This window comes from Solanum tuberosum, unplaced genomic scaffold (genome assembly GCF_000226075.1).
Source record: "Solanum tuberosum cultivar DM 1-3 516 R44 unplaced genomic scaffold, SolTub_3.0 scf00049, whole genome shotgun sequence".
Lineage (NCBI taxonomy): Eukaryota > Viridiplantae > Streptophyta > Magnoliopsida > Solanales > Solanaceae > Solanum > Solanum tuberosum.
Window position 1 is genome coordinate 783921 of NW_006238974.1, and position 15946 is coordinate 799866.

The 15946-nt window shown below is 31.5% G+C and overlaps 1 long non-coding RNA gene across 1 annotated transcript; it reads right to left on the bottom strand.

Annotated features, from left to right (window-relative positions):
• Positions 1-2318: 2318 nt before the first annotated feature.
• On the bottom strand, positions 2319-7117 carry LOC102593098 (uncharacterized). Its single transcript, XR_001473052.1, has 3 exons — positions 6688-7117; positions 4258-6147; positions 2319-3750 (listed from the first exon to the last, which is right to left on the bottom strand). It is a non-coding gene; the product is annotated as an uncharacterized lncRNA (long non-coding RNA).
• Positions 7118-15946: the final 8829 nt, after the last annotated feature.

A 15946-nucleotide genomic window follows, 5' to 3' on the forward strand; every position in this document is an offset into this window, starting at 1 on the left:
AGCGACATTTAGCGAAAATGTCATTTAAATGACGACATTTGCTACAAATGTTGAATATAATATGACATTTATTACAAAATGTCATTGGTTTTAGTGACATTTAGAAAAAATATCGCTTAAATAGTGACATTTAATATAAACGTCGAATATGTTATGACATTTACTGCAAAATGTCATTGATTTTAGTGACATTTAGAAAAAATGTCACTAAAATAGTGAGATTTGTTGTAAAATGTCATTGATTTTAGCGACTTTTAGCAAAAGTGTTGCTAAAATAGCGACATTTAATACAAATGTCGAATATATTACACTACTAGAATTTCGTTGTTTGCCGACTTCAAAATTGGTCGGAATGTAGTCGGAAAATGGAGTTTTTCGATGACTTTCCGACTACTTTTGAGTAGACGGCAGACTGAGCGTCGAAAAATACTTGCCGACTACCATAGTCACTATATATAAATTGAAACCCGACCATTAAAGTACCTGAACTGCTGTTATTGGTCACACTTTAAAAGTGTCACCTTTTATGTCTCAGCTGCAACAACACTTATTAAGTTTAAGTTTTCTTATGTACATGCTAAAATTTATAATCCATAAGCCAAGTGTGGCCTTTGCTTCCTTATTAACCACGATTTTAAAGTGTTGCCTTTTCTATCTTATGTATGACAACACTTCATCCTTGCCCATGTGCATACATCAATTTACAGTCCTTTGGCTACACTTTTAAGTGTGGTAATATTATTTTGGCTATAAAATATTTATATGCCACAATTTCTAATTAAAAAACACCAATATCGTTTTGCAATAAATAATCTCAAACATTAAATTAGCTAATAAGTAATTAAAATATATAGATTTGCAATAAACTTCAAAATATAGTATATCTTGTGTACATACACATACTTATAAAGCAATATTCTAAATATGTGTACACAATAGTTCAAAAAGTACTCTTACAATAGTTCAATATATTCTAGCAATGAATAGATTTCACAACAATTTTTACAATAGTTCAAAAACTCATCATTATCCACTTCCACTTCAATGAGATCAAATTGACTTGTGGCGACCCTTCAAATTTGATCACCTCCATTTCCCTACACATTTAAAAAGAAATTAACAATCAAAACAAATCATGTACAACAAATCAGATTGCAGCAGTTATAGAAGTTCTGTTGGAGTGAAGGGTCTTGTATAATAAAAGTATAAAGTTACTATAACCCAAAAAAGAGACATGAACTTCATGTCTCTTTTTGCTTTTTTTTTCCCTCCATCTTCCTAAAGGAAAAAGTGTGGAGTGCCACACACATCTTAGACTCAGTTTACCAGCACAGTTACTTAACATCGTAAAAGATATTTATACAATCAAGTCACTTCGATCACAAATAAATCACTATAATAAAATTATTTGGTTACCTAGTACTGGCAAGTGGAAGTTGAGAGAGTGGTAATATGAAAGGGAAGCAATATTGCAGTTTTCTCTAAAACAAGTGAGAAGGGTATCTTAATGGGTATAGTGTATATGAGTTTCTCCCAAGTCTAAGATTAAATGTAATTGTTATGTTATTTTCTTTCCAGATGAGCTGAAATTACTGATGATTAATTTCCAAATGATTAAATAATTATAACTAGAAATCTTTATCTTACTACATGTGAAAATGCAGAGCTATTTCACATTTTATTTCAGCAGACACTTCTACTAGGACTAATCTCACAGCTTGATCCTGAGATAATTCAGTGCAAGTACTCGAGTCCTAAAAGAGTGTCCCACTTTACGGCTAAGGAGTGTTAGATTCTACATCCCCCAATAAATCGACGTAGCAGTAGATACCATTGCAGTTCATAAGACATCTATAAATACGCAATATAGGATGGATGGAAAAAGAGGAAAACTCAACTCCAACAACACCAAGACACTCTACTGCAAACACCAAGACACCAAGACAAAGGAAAACAAGTTGTTGTTAGTGACAAACCTCGGCAACATCTCAAATGACTTAGCTTTTATTTTTTTAAATGACATCTTTGGAGCTATTAACCATGATAGTATTCAGTCATTGTTACATCTTGTACTTCTGTTAAAAACAAAACTTGAACAGAGCAAATATTAAAGAAGTTGAATCCCAAAAAGAGAACAACAATGACAAGCATAAAATCGAAGAGACCATGCAAAATCCAGGTATGACTGCTGAAACTTTTTCTGATAATCAGAGTTTGCTTCAGCAAAAAGAGATGCATATGGATATGAACTTCAAAAAAGATCTACAAGCCTTAACTAGTGAAATAGAAGAGGGCTGGAAACATATGGAAAGCAGAGTTTGCTTCAGCAAAAAGAGATGCATATGGATATGAACTTCAAAAAAGATCTACAAGCCTTAACTAGTGAAATAGAAGAGGGCTGAAAACATGTGGAAAAGAAGAAAGGAAAAAGGAAAAACAATGAGGAGACTAACCAGGTGAAACAACAACTAAACAAGATGAAGGAAAAAAAAGCATTCGGACATTAACAGTAGCAAACATGAGAACAACAACATGTTCAATCACCTTGCTGTACCGGAGATGATGGACTTAAACATTGATAATAATGATGTGACCGAGAACAAGGATCACGAGCAATAAAATGAAAAAAACACATTGTTTCCTAACAGAAGTGCAAGATGGGACAAAGACCGGCAAAGCTGTGTTATCAACTCTTTCAAGAATTTACATCACTAGATTATAGCAGATTGCAACAGCTATATAAACACATGTCATTATTTACAGATTTTACAGGTTAGGCTCGTACATTTGACTAGCACCATGGAATTAATAAATGGATAGAATAATGTGGGAGATCATTGACACTGACTGGACAAAAAAAAATTCATTCTACTATGAAAACCGGAATACCAACAAGAAGGATTTTCTGTGAAAATTCAAACTAATTATCGTTCAGGAAAATGGACAGGTACCATACGAAAAGAAAAAACCAGAAACTAGTAATTGACAAACTTGATTGATATTCCTCTATTATAGATGACAAACACTAGGGAACTTATAAATTGACTAAACAAAATGAAATCAATAAGCTTAAGACTTGTCCTACTCTTCAAAATCTGTATCAGCATAGCATATAGGCAGAGGCATGCACTACAACAATCATTCATCCCGTTTTACCAGTAAAACTATACGAATGTTTCAGATAAAACCCCCCCCCCCCAAACCTTGAGGTCTGTGAATGTTGTCACTACCCAACTATTTTCAGAAAAATATAGCTGACGTATCATTACATGTTCTACTAACCAAAAGAACTTGTTTCTAAAATGCACCTGTAATGTCCTTCTTCAACTTTGTCCATATTGCACAAAAAATCAGTTTGACTGAAAATCAAAAGGTGGAAACAACACTACCTGATCTCACTACAAATAGCAGGGAAAAGATGAACACCAATGTCGTAACTGGAGTTGGTTCTGGATGGATAACAAATAGCAAGCCCATACTTCATAATACTCGTATTCCTTCCTTTCAAAGAAGGAAGCCATGCAACTCATCGCAATAAGCAAAGACTTTTCGGAAAACACATTTGCCTGCTTCATCAATCCATGCAATAGGTTGCTGCATACCTGACTTCAGGTCCAATAGCATCATATGGAAGAAATCTAGCACATAGTTATTACCATTGAACACCACCTCCGTCCCAGATCTCTTTATCCGAAGATCTTTCTTAGCCATTGACACAATGTTTTCAGGGAAATCAGTCCATTGACTGTTCTGATAGTACATCAAATGTAAATATTGTGAAGCAAAGATTAGCTAAGAGGTACATACACTTCATCACAATGCATACGTAATCATTGAAAAAGGCAATATAGTTTGGCATACTATATATCAAGTTATTAACCTACAAGTGAAGGACAAGCTCATTGTAGAAGTGTCACTAAGATACGCATATTAATACGACTGCATGGTTATACACGATAAATCAATATTAAAGACGAGCACATTTGAAAATACACAAGGGCTCGAGATCCTCTAGGGAAACATACCAATAAGCTACATGTGAAATGATTAGCCATAAACCCAAAGTCTAAGGTATTAACAATCATACTAATTCCACTAGGCAGAAAATCTCTTGTATCTCAAAAAGATTTTGCACCTTTGACTCTATTCTTTCTCTTTTATGTAATACATGATATGTTGGAAACTGATACATTAGAAACATGGAGTACATGGTGTGTGAAGAGGTAGAAAAAAGATCAGTAACATTAGAAGGCACACCTTGTAAGTTTTGACCATCAGATGCAACACACATCATAGTTTCAACCAGAAGGCCTGTTGTCCGGCACAACTTTCATGATATATGTCCAGTTCAAGCATTCCATGATTGAGAAAATCATATCAACAGAACTAGTTAGTAACTTTTACCCAGAATAGCTTAATAAGAACCACCGCACTAGTCGTCTAAGCTGAGAAAACAAAATAAGTACAAACTAACAACAAACAATCCAAGGAATCTGCATGGTCATACATCAAACAGTGAGATAATTAGTCATTCCCCACGAATTTCCCATGTAAAATTTAAAAATTCACGAAAAATTGTTTCATTTATGAGAAAGACAGATTTAAAAACAATAAGAAGACAGTAGTAAGCAACATCGTCGTAGTAGTGTATTTAAGATAAACTTACAAGATGATATTACAAAGGTCAATATCGTAGCAATGTAGAAGTCATCTAATCTAAACTAAATTCTGGACCCAAGTTAACAAAATCGTGATTATGATAAAATTTCAAGAAAGAAATCAATACAATAGTCCAGTTATGGATAAAGCGTAAGAGTATGAAAGAAATACCACAACATGCTTACAGGGCAGAGCATTCAGAGGCATGAGGCACTGACCCTTCTTGATAGATAGAGTTGATCTTCCTAATATTTTCAGCAGCTCATTACCCTGAATACTGAAATTGAAAGCAGAAACTCGAGAAACACTAGAATGCCATAACCTCAGTCCCTGAATAACTCGATGAAAAAAATTCAAAAAATGTCCTAGAGTACTAACTGTTGAAACTAATATTCTTTAACTGAGATCTTCTAAAGTGTTGTGACCCAGCGTACCCCTCAAAGAAAACTAAGACAACATTCTCTAGGTCCTCCACCGTTTACTTGATATAGTTTTCTGAATGTCTTCTACTTTCTATATGGCTCCTAAACCGTCCAAGAAAAGATCTACAAACAGGAATAAACTTTTGGAATATGGAAATGTGCAGCTCATCCCTGATCTGTGTATCTTGTATCAACCATGTGGACTGAGTCATGTGCACCTCTTTAAACAAGGTGTTGAACGTATTGAAACAGACTTTTATCTAAATATGGTTTTTCGATCGAACCAAAATGATAAGTAAGATGTCATTTCCTTCCTAGTATTTTGGATGAGAACTTTTCTAAGTCTTTCAAACAAGAAGGTAAATTTTAAGTTTCAACTAAAAAATATAAGAACTTTCGCATATTATTATACAACTTAAAGGAACAAAGTTTTGACATTACAACCACAAGAATTGAAAAGAACATATCAACATGAGCAAAGATGGTGTCCCAAATGGTAGGAGTCCTAAATATTGAAGTGTTATGTCTCTTTATAAATCTCAATCAAGTTCATGAAATAACATGACAGAAGAAAATCAGGCTAATAACAATGCAAAATTTTAATAAAAACTAGATAAAGACATAAAATTCTGTAGAACCAAAGCTATTCACAACCTATTGCAGGGAAATGGTCATGAAATAGATAATGAACAATTACAACACACACTAAAACTGGACTTCGAAATCCTTCTAGTTAATCTCAGTACCACTATTTGTTTTCACACTCAGAATTTCTCTTTAAAAAGGAACTTGCAATCTAAAATATTCATATCAATACTTAGTTATAGCAGCAACACAATATATTTTTATGACAACAACTTCTTAATTAGATCCATCTAGAATTAATAAAGAAACAACATTCCTTTGCAAAATTCTCTTCTGGATTCAGATTGCATAACGACAATGACAAGAAGTCAGCTCAAGAATTCAAAATTCTAAATTGTATCAGAACTTCAAGCAACATGACAAATCATAGTTATAGTTCAGAAACAAATCTTAAATTCCTTCGAATCATTAGATAAATAACCTGTTATAATGAATCAACACCCCTTCAAACTATATACTCAATTGAAATCCTCGCATGGGTAGCAAACATGTTTATAGATATGATTGCACATGTGTAACAATAATTTAAATTCCTTACTGATATTTCCTCATATCAAACAAATCATACTAATTACTCCGAAAACACGAAAAAGAAGAAATTATCAAGCCATTGAAAGACAAAGTGACAAAGCTCCTACATGAAGGTTCATAAGAAGGAAAATACAAACTCTATTACACTACATAAAACGAGTAGACCTAAGATTAAAACTATTGCTTCTTAATTTAAGTTTCAATTCTACAAATATAGAAACAAGTCGAAACAGAAATTACTGAAAAAATCATATAAAAATTTATATAAATATATCAAAAATTTTGAAGAAATTTAACTCGATATTTAAATTCCCCAAACAAATTCACACAAAGAACAACTCCTCTTTCACACACATATTATCACAAAAGGTTGTGAAGGAGAAATTTTTTCAGAAATTGCCCAAATTTGTGAGAAATATCAAAACCCTACCTGAAACAGAGTCAATGAAGCCGATGTTCTTCCTCTGAAGCAAAGTAGTGATGGGTGACCCACTTCTCGGCGGACTCATCGCTCCTGACCTACCTGACGATAACCCGCACCACCTCTTCCTCAAAGGCTGAGAAGAAACCTTGTTTTATTTCCATTTTCCAAAATCATCAAGAGTTCCAACACTTTTGTCCACCAAACAAGGAGACTTAAAGTTACCATGGATGAAATTTCCAAGTCATAAATCAGATAAACGCATAAGAATGGAGAATTGAGAATAAGCGACTTAGCTAAACTGATTGAACAGAAACCTTTGAATGAAATTTAGGGCACTTGTTTTCTTAGAAATTGGGGGAAATAGAAAATATGGGGGGAGCTTATTATTTTAGCCAAAAATATGGTAGTACTCTTATTTTCTGAAATTCGGGCAAAAAGTTATTGGAGGGAACTCGTTATTTTAGCTTATTTTTTAATGAGTATTTATAAGGCACACTTGTAAATATTTGGGAAATTTTTTAGCAAATAGTGTTTGTTCATAAATTTTTACATTATTTGGTAAATATTTTTGGCAAATATCCCAAATTCCCAAATTCCCAAATACTAGTTTTTTCTAGTGTTTGGACCAAATCTCATTATTTGGGATGACACCAAACTTTTATCTTCTACAAAAATACTCTCTATAGTAGTTGTTTGCGTTGTATTACATAATTTTTTACGTGAACACCAAACTAATATTCATTGTATAATTTTTGAGGATAAGCTGTTTGTTTACAAAATACCCTCACCCTATTTAAACTATTTTTTTTTACATTTTCTTTCCAAGCATTAGTTATTCATTCTTTAAAATAACATTTGCATCTTATTTAGCTTAAATATTTTTGTGTGTGCATTTCCATGATTGTGCCGTATGTTTTAGAAATTAAACTTTCATCTTATATAAGTTAAAAATTAAACTTTCATCCTATTTAGCTTAAAAATAAAATGTTCATCTTATTTAGCTTAAAAATAAGATTTTCATCTTATTTAAGCTTAAAAATAAAACTTTCATCTTATTTAGTTTAAAAGTAAAACTTTCATCTTATTTAGCTTAAAAATTAAGACTTTCGTTTTAAGTTTATTAAAGTAAAAGAAAATTTATTATTAAAGTTATCCACACTTTAATTATAGATAAAATATAATTATTAAGTGAGTAATAAACAATTTAATGAAAAATATGTAATTTAGTAGTGAAGTGAACATTTTAAGAGAAATCAAAATATAAATAAACATAATAATTACGCAAATAAATTCAACTTATAATATAATCATAAATAAAAAATTGTATTTATAAAATGTAAATTTTTAATATAAAAATATATTTATCATAAAAACAACAAATAATTAAGGTTGTACAGGCGAGTCCCAATTATAGAACCCAAATTTTACTATGTTTTACTTATTTTATTGTTCTTTTTCCTAATAAAATTATTATCTTTCTTTATAATGGAAATATATAACATATCAAATTTTAAAAAAAGTTCTTTAAGAATATTTTGACAAGATTTCGGTTGATTCAATATTTGTTACATATCACCTAAATTTTAATGGATTGAAATGAGTTAACCTAATAAATAAGCGGATCAATAACATATCCAAACTTAAACGGATTGGGAGAATGAGCTTAATTTTGCCAATCCTAACTTTTGGCAAGCTATTGTATAATTAGTCTTAGGGTGGATGTTCGAGATTTCTAAATTTCTGATATATTCAGTAACTCGAAATTGGTAGTTAAAAGTAGATACCAAATATCAAAATTTTAAATTTCGGTTAGGTATTTGGTATTTGGTAAATCAACCTTCGGTTTGTTATAGTATTCGGTAATAAATAATTTGTTGCTGATTGTTAATATTATCACTCAAATTATTTCTATTTTTCTATGTGGATGCACGATATAATCTATCTATATATAATAGGAGAGGAAAAAACACCTACGTGTCACCACCACAAAAATCATATTTTTAAATAATTAATATAAAAATTAGAATAATTAAATATATATTATTTTAAAACAATTTTAAAAATTAGTTTCAGGTAACTAAAAACTATTTTTATTCTTTATTTTTAAAAAATATATTTAAAATTTAAATAACCAAAAAGAGAAACGGTTGATTGTGTAAGGGAATTGGGGTAGGTTTTTTCATTTTTTAAATTCACTAAATTCTATCCAGATAACATGCCCAATTTAATAAAATAAAGAAAATACTTTCGATCCAAAAGAAATAATAAATTAATAATCTAATAAAAATAAAAATTTAAAAACTGATTGTCAATAAAAAAAAAACTGTGGGTTTTCGTAGGGTGAATGGGTAGAGTATTATTTTTATTAAATCTATCCGGATAACATGCCTATAGTAGAAAGAGGAAACTTTCGATTCAAAATAAAATAAAAAACAATTAAATTACTAATAATAAATAATAAATAAATAATCTAATATAAAGCTTTGTGTATGAGATTTTAGCATTGTAGGTAGGGGTGTTCACGGGTTGGTTTGGATCGGTTATTGGTCAAAACCAAAAGCAAACCCAAACCAACTTAATCGGTTTTAAAATTATCAAAACCAAATGAAACCAAATATAATATACATTTATCGGTTTGCTGATTATTGGTTTCGGTTTGGTTTGATTCGGTTATTAACCATACACAAAAATAAAAGAAACAATTCATTTAAAATGTAAAAAAAGTGACAACAATCCATTCAAAACGAAAAATAGTTAGAATGACTTAAATTACTGAACTTTCGATCACTAAATTTACTATCAATAAAGCTTTAAAATTCACTATATTGGCCTAGAAGGAAGAGACAATAACATTTTCAGTCCCACAAAGAATTGACATAGACACTCATATACATGAAATCAATAAGATAAATGTTTCATCTTGGGCATTTTTGCTTTCAATAAGTAAATTATAAAGAAATTTTAATGAAAATATGTATAAGATCTTTAAAATTGTTTATAAAAACAATATTTTAAGTATGTATATTAATAAAATATATGTATATAATTCATCGGTTCGGTTCGGTTATTTCTTCGATTTTTTTCGAATAAAACCATAACCAAACCAAATACTATCGTTTTTGAAAAATCTAAAACCAAACCAAACCAAACCCAAGTAAAATAGGTTTTATTTTATCGGTTTGGTTTGGTTTTTCGGTTTGGATCGGTTTTTATCCAAACCGTGAACACCCCTAATTGTAGGTTATTGTTGTTGTAATGAGTGTTTTCCATATTTAGCGTAACTATTTTTTAATATACTTGCTATTCATCCAATGTAATGAAGACATCAAATTATGAGTAAAATATGCTAACATTTTAACTTAATTAGTATATTTGTCTTAAACCAAATTAGACTTTTGAATATTTCATAGTGTTATTGTTTAACTATTTGTGTTATATTTAACTTTTTGTAGCAATATTACTTTAGAAGTACTCTTTAGTTTTATAAAGTAGTTCGTGCTTATTGTATAATGTATTTTTTCCCTTTTGTTGTCATCCGCACATCGCGCGGGCACGTATACTAGTAAAAGATAAACAAGTAAGAAGACATCAAAAAAATTAAAATTGATACAACTAAAAGATATATATATATATATATATATATTTGAGTTGCTTATGTAGTATTTAACTTTCTTTTTTGTACTAATGAGCTATGAACCTGTTGATATATGACATTCATTAAGTAAATAATTCTGTATTCGAAAAATATCGAATACTAGTGTCTCATCCAAACCCAAATATCGTAATTCTAAAACTTTACTTCCGAATACCATCCCAAATATGAAAATACCAAAAAATTATGTTCAGTTCAGTAATTCTATTTTCAGTATTTTAATTGGTATATACTTTCTATAACCTTTAGATATTTTTTTTTTATATAAATAAAAACATGATTATATCTATGGTATTTGTTAAGCTAAATAGCGCTTTATCTACAAAAAAAAAACTATTTTTGAGCAAAATTCCCAAAATGACGATTCATTTAACACACATATCTTCTTCTTTCACTTCCATCATCTCTCTATAGCTTTCAGATTTTTTGCGATCGTGAAGAACAACACGGGTCGGGATGTCGAAACGAGGACGAGGAGGTTCCACCAGGAACAAGTTCAGAATGTCACTTGGTCTGCCGGTGGCGGCGATGGTGAACTGCGCCGATAACACTGGTAAACTGCCGGTGGCGGCGACGGTCACTCTGTCATTCCTCCGCCATTTCTTAGCCATTTCTACAACTTTGCATGCATTAGCTAGCTCACTAGATTTGGAATCAGAATATCCATTTTAAGGTAAAAAAAATTCACTTCTCTCACTTTTTTGGATTTCCTAATCTCAATCTTCATAGATCGAAAAGTTTTGTACAAATTTCTGATTGTGTTCACTAGGTAAGTTTATTTGTTTGCTATTTGTATAGATAAATGGAGGTAGAATTAGGTTAATTTGATTCTTCTTTTTGTGGATGAAAATTTCGAAATTATCAAATTTGCTAAATATTCAACTACATTAGTCTACCCTTTTCGTGTATTTTGTGGTAGAATTAGGCGAACTTTATTGTACTTTTCATGGATTAGTTGTCTATGCTGGTATTTGCCAAAAAATGAATTAAATTAGCTTACTCCGAGTATTTCTGTCAAAAGCCTGGAGTATGGTCTGAAATCTGCAACATTTTTTGATGGAGTAAAATAAATTGTACTATAGTTTAACATCCAGATTCCAGAGAATTCAATTGGAGATTAGACAGTTGTGATTTAACTTTCTTCAAATTAGTGGCTTCAATAGAAACTATATCACTTGAATCATCAACGGATTGAGAATCATAGTTGTGTGCCATGAATCCTAACTCAACTAGGAAAGCATGTGACTATACCTTGCCCTTCATAATGTTAATAATATAACATAAATGGAGAAGTTTGATGTAGCATGCTTTGTCTTGTTGGCATTTTTTTTCTTTGGGAAAGCATGTTGATGCCTCTTTTTTAATTCTATAGCTGCTTTTAGATGAATTATTATCTAAGGTCTGATCAACAAGTCAAACTTCCTGAAGCTCCAGGGATTTAGTCTAGTGGAAACTGTGAAAAAAGCACAACTCGTGATGTGTGGGTTAGACGCACACAATAGATTCAGAGCTTGTTGTAGATATATGATGTTGACTTGCCCATGCTGATGGTTTCAAAGTAGGAACATTTACCAAGGAATGGGCTGTAGTTATTTTGTAATTTAGCTATATAGGAAATTTTGAAACTCCTAATCCTAACTAGTTATCTGAAACAAGTTGAAGGAGGACATTACAGGTGCAATTTAGAAACAAGTTCTTTTGGTCAGTAGAACATGTAATGATACGTCATCTATATTTTTCTGAAAATAGTCGGGTAGTGACAACATTCCCAGACCTCAAGGTTTAGGGGGGGGGGTTATCTAAAACATTCGTATAGTTTTGCTGGTAAAACGGGATGAATGATTGTTATAGTGCATGCCTCCGCCTATATGCTATGCTGATACAGATTTTGAAGAGTAGGACGAATCTTAAGCTTATTGATTTCAATTTTTGTTTAGTCAATTTATAATTTCCCTAGTGTTTGTTATCTATAATAGAGGAATATCAATCAAGTTTGTCAGTTACTGGTTTCTGGTTTTTTCTTTTCGTATGGTACCTGTCCATTTTCCTGAACGATAATTAGTTTGAATTTTCACAGAAGATCCTTCTTGTTGGTATTTCGGTTTTAATAGTAGAATGAATTGTTTTGGTCCAGTCAGTGTTAATGATCTCCCACATTATTCTATCCATTTATTAATTCCATGGTGCTTGTCAAATGTACGAGCCTAACTTGTAAAATCTGCAAATAATGACCTGTGTTTATATAGCTGCTGCAATCTGCTATAATATAGTGATGTAAATGCTTGAAAGAGTTGATAACATAGCTTTGCCGGTCTCTGTCCCATCTTGTACTTCTGTTAGGAAACAATGTGTTTTGTTCGTTTTATTGCTCGTGATCCTTGTCCTCGTTCACATCATTATTCTCAATGTTTAAGTCCATCATCTCCTGTACAACAAGGTGATTGAACATGTTGTTGTTCTCATGTTTGCTACTGTTAACGTCCAAATGTTTTTTTTTCCTTCATCTTGTTTAGTTGTTGTTTGTTTTACCTGGTTAGTCTCCTCATTGTTTTTCCTTTTTCCTTTCTTCTTTTTCACATGTTTCCAGCCCTCTTCTATTTCACTAGTTAAGGCCTCTAGATCTTTTTTGCAGTTCATATCCATATACATCTCTTTTTGCTGAAGCAAATTTTGATTATCAGAAAAAGTTTCAACAGTCATACCTGAATCTTGCGTGGTCTCTTCGATTTTATGCTTGTCATTGTTCTCTTTTTGGGATTCAACTTCTTTAATATTTGCTCTGTTGAAGTTTTGTTTTTAACAGAAGTACAAGATGTACAATGACTGAATATTATCATGGTTAATAGCTCCAAAGATGTCATTTTAAAAAATAAAAGCTAAGTCATCTGAGATGTTGCTGAGGTTTGTCACTAACAACAACTTGTTTTCCTTTGTCTTGGTGTCTTGGTGTTTGCAGTAGGGTGTCTTTGTGTTGTTGGAGTTCAGTTTCCTCTTTTTCCATCATCCTATATTGCGATTTACAGATGTCTTATGAACTGCAATGGTATCTACTGCTACGTCAATTTATTGGGGGATGTAGAATTTAACACTCCTTAGCTGTAAAGTTTTAATAATTTGAAAGGTGAAATATCTAAGGAGCTTGCTATTCTTCCTAAACTTCGTTATCTCCATCTGCATGAAAATAATTTTATTGGATGAATATTAGCGGCATCTATACTATAGCCGCTAAAAGATATCTTTTAGGAGTCGTTTGGTTTGAATACTAGTTATGCTGGGATTAGTTATGCTGGGATAAGTTATACTGTGATAAGTTATGTTGGGATAAGTTATGCTGAGATTAGTTTTTATTGCTTGTTTGGTTTGTCATATTCAAACTAATATTCATTGTATAATTTTTGCGGATAAGTTGTTTGTTTACAAAATACCCTCACCCTATTTTTTTTTTTTTTTTTTACAGTTTCTTTGCAAGCATTAGTTATTCATTCTTAAAAATAAAATTTCCATCTTATTTAGCTTAAATATTATTGTGTGTGCATTTTCATGATTGTGTCGTATGTTTTAAAAATTAAACTTTCATCTTATTTAGCTTAAAAATAAAACATTCATTTTAAGTTTATTAAAGTAAAAGAAAATTTATTAACTATTCCCTCTAGTTTTTCATGCGATTAACTTTTCCCTCTATAAAAAAACCCTACTCCTGCTTAAGTCTAGAGTTATTTGTATATCGCCTCAGGCCCTCAACACATCGCTCAATCAAAGAAATTCATGGTAGCCATCTCCATCCACAGGTAATCCTAAGGTTTTTATTTCATACTAACTCATGATCTTACTGAAACAAACCTTTGATTACATAGTCACTGGTAGGATTTTGGGGTTAAGTTCTGTTAACTAATTGAAAAAATATTGATTTTCGGAACCATGTGAAGTTTCAAGGTTTCACAATTTAGTTCTTAATTTATATTTTCTTGTAGGTTTTACTGGATTCATCTCATCCTACAAATATTTTGATTCCCAGGTATTCAAACAATTGTGACGATTTGTGATTTTATGAAAGTATTTTTTTCTGTATTTACTAAGTGTGTTTATGCCTGCTATTGATTTTAGGGAATTGATTAAATTGATTAGTCTATTTGCTAATGTTACTTTAATTGATGAATATCAATTTCTTTACTTGAATCGACTACATTAGGACCCCTGTTTGTATTGTTTTTGTTATTATTCTTTTTTTGAGTTTGACACTGTTCTTCCTGCTGATTGGGCTCTTCTTCTTGGTAATGATGCTGCCTTGAATCTATCTGTTATGTTGAATTATTTTTGCTATCAGTCGACTACATATTCTGTTGTTCAGTTCTTAGTTGATCACCCTTATTAGGTCTTACACGACATGATTATGATTTTTAGGCAGTCAGAGGATCGGGAGACTATGGTATAGCCCAAAAAAGGATTATTATTACTGTACCTGGACTATTGGACTGATTTGGTTTAACAAGATCAATACAAGAGTTGTGAGTAATAATAATTTTACCTGTATGACTCTGACTTTTCTGGGAATCTGCCTGATCCATTTGTTCTTGAGGTGTCTTAGGTCTCTCCTCATTGTTTGTATTGTTTTTGTTATTCTTCTTTTTTGAGTTTGCCAGTCATATGAACAATTTATTGTATGAACAACAAACCTATAATTGCAGGTAAGTATTGTACTCCCAACAAACTTAGGAAAAATGATACCTAGTTATGGTATGACATTATTTGTTTCATTTAAGTTTTTAAAAGCTTTGTCGTTTATATATTGAAACAACAAGAACCAAGTTAATTCCGACATATAATGGAAGACATCTTATTTGTTAAGTTAGCTTGGTCACTTTGCCTAATTGACTTCTTTTATCGAGCAATTTAGATGCATCATGTACAGTGACATTATTGGGAACGGAAGACAAGTGAAATTATGAAACTTACTGCGAATATAAAAGAATAAGCACCCTCTTTCTAGAAAGTCTCTCTTCCAGATACCTCAAAAACTCTATTCTTGTCTTCAACAGAATTTCTGAGCAGACAAACCATGCATTGATTCCCACATATCCTTTTCAGAGAGTCACCGATATAGACTAATCGCTTTCCACTCAAAAGCTCCAACATTTCTTTGGCATTCAACCTGAAAAGTGAAGTAATACTGTTTTACAAAAAGAACATTACCAAAATTAAGCCTAGCAATGCATAAAAATAAAAGAGGACAGACTTGTACACAACTCATGATATATGTAGGGTCCAGGAATATTACAGTGCTTAGGCTGCCATCTAAAGTTCTGTTAACCATTATCAGGCCTTCCATTTTGATAACAATTTCAGGTTCATACATAGGGTTAGCATCATCTTTCACCCACATTCCATCAAAAACATCACAATGACTCATCACTTCCCACCAAGCCTCTTTCTTTTTCTCATTTTCTCCAAATTCGACCATAAATTCACCTTTTGTCTCTCTTCCTCTTCTCTTTTACTACTTGATCTACTTGAGGTGAGTATATTACCTCAAGACTGATAGTTTCACATGACTACCCTTCATACATTATATTGATTTTTTGAAATTTAACTATTGATTTGCAGTTTGAAGATTAC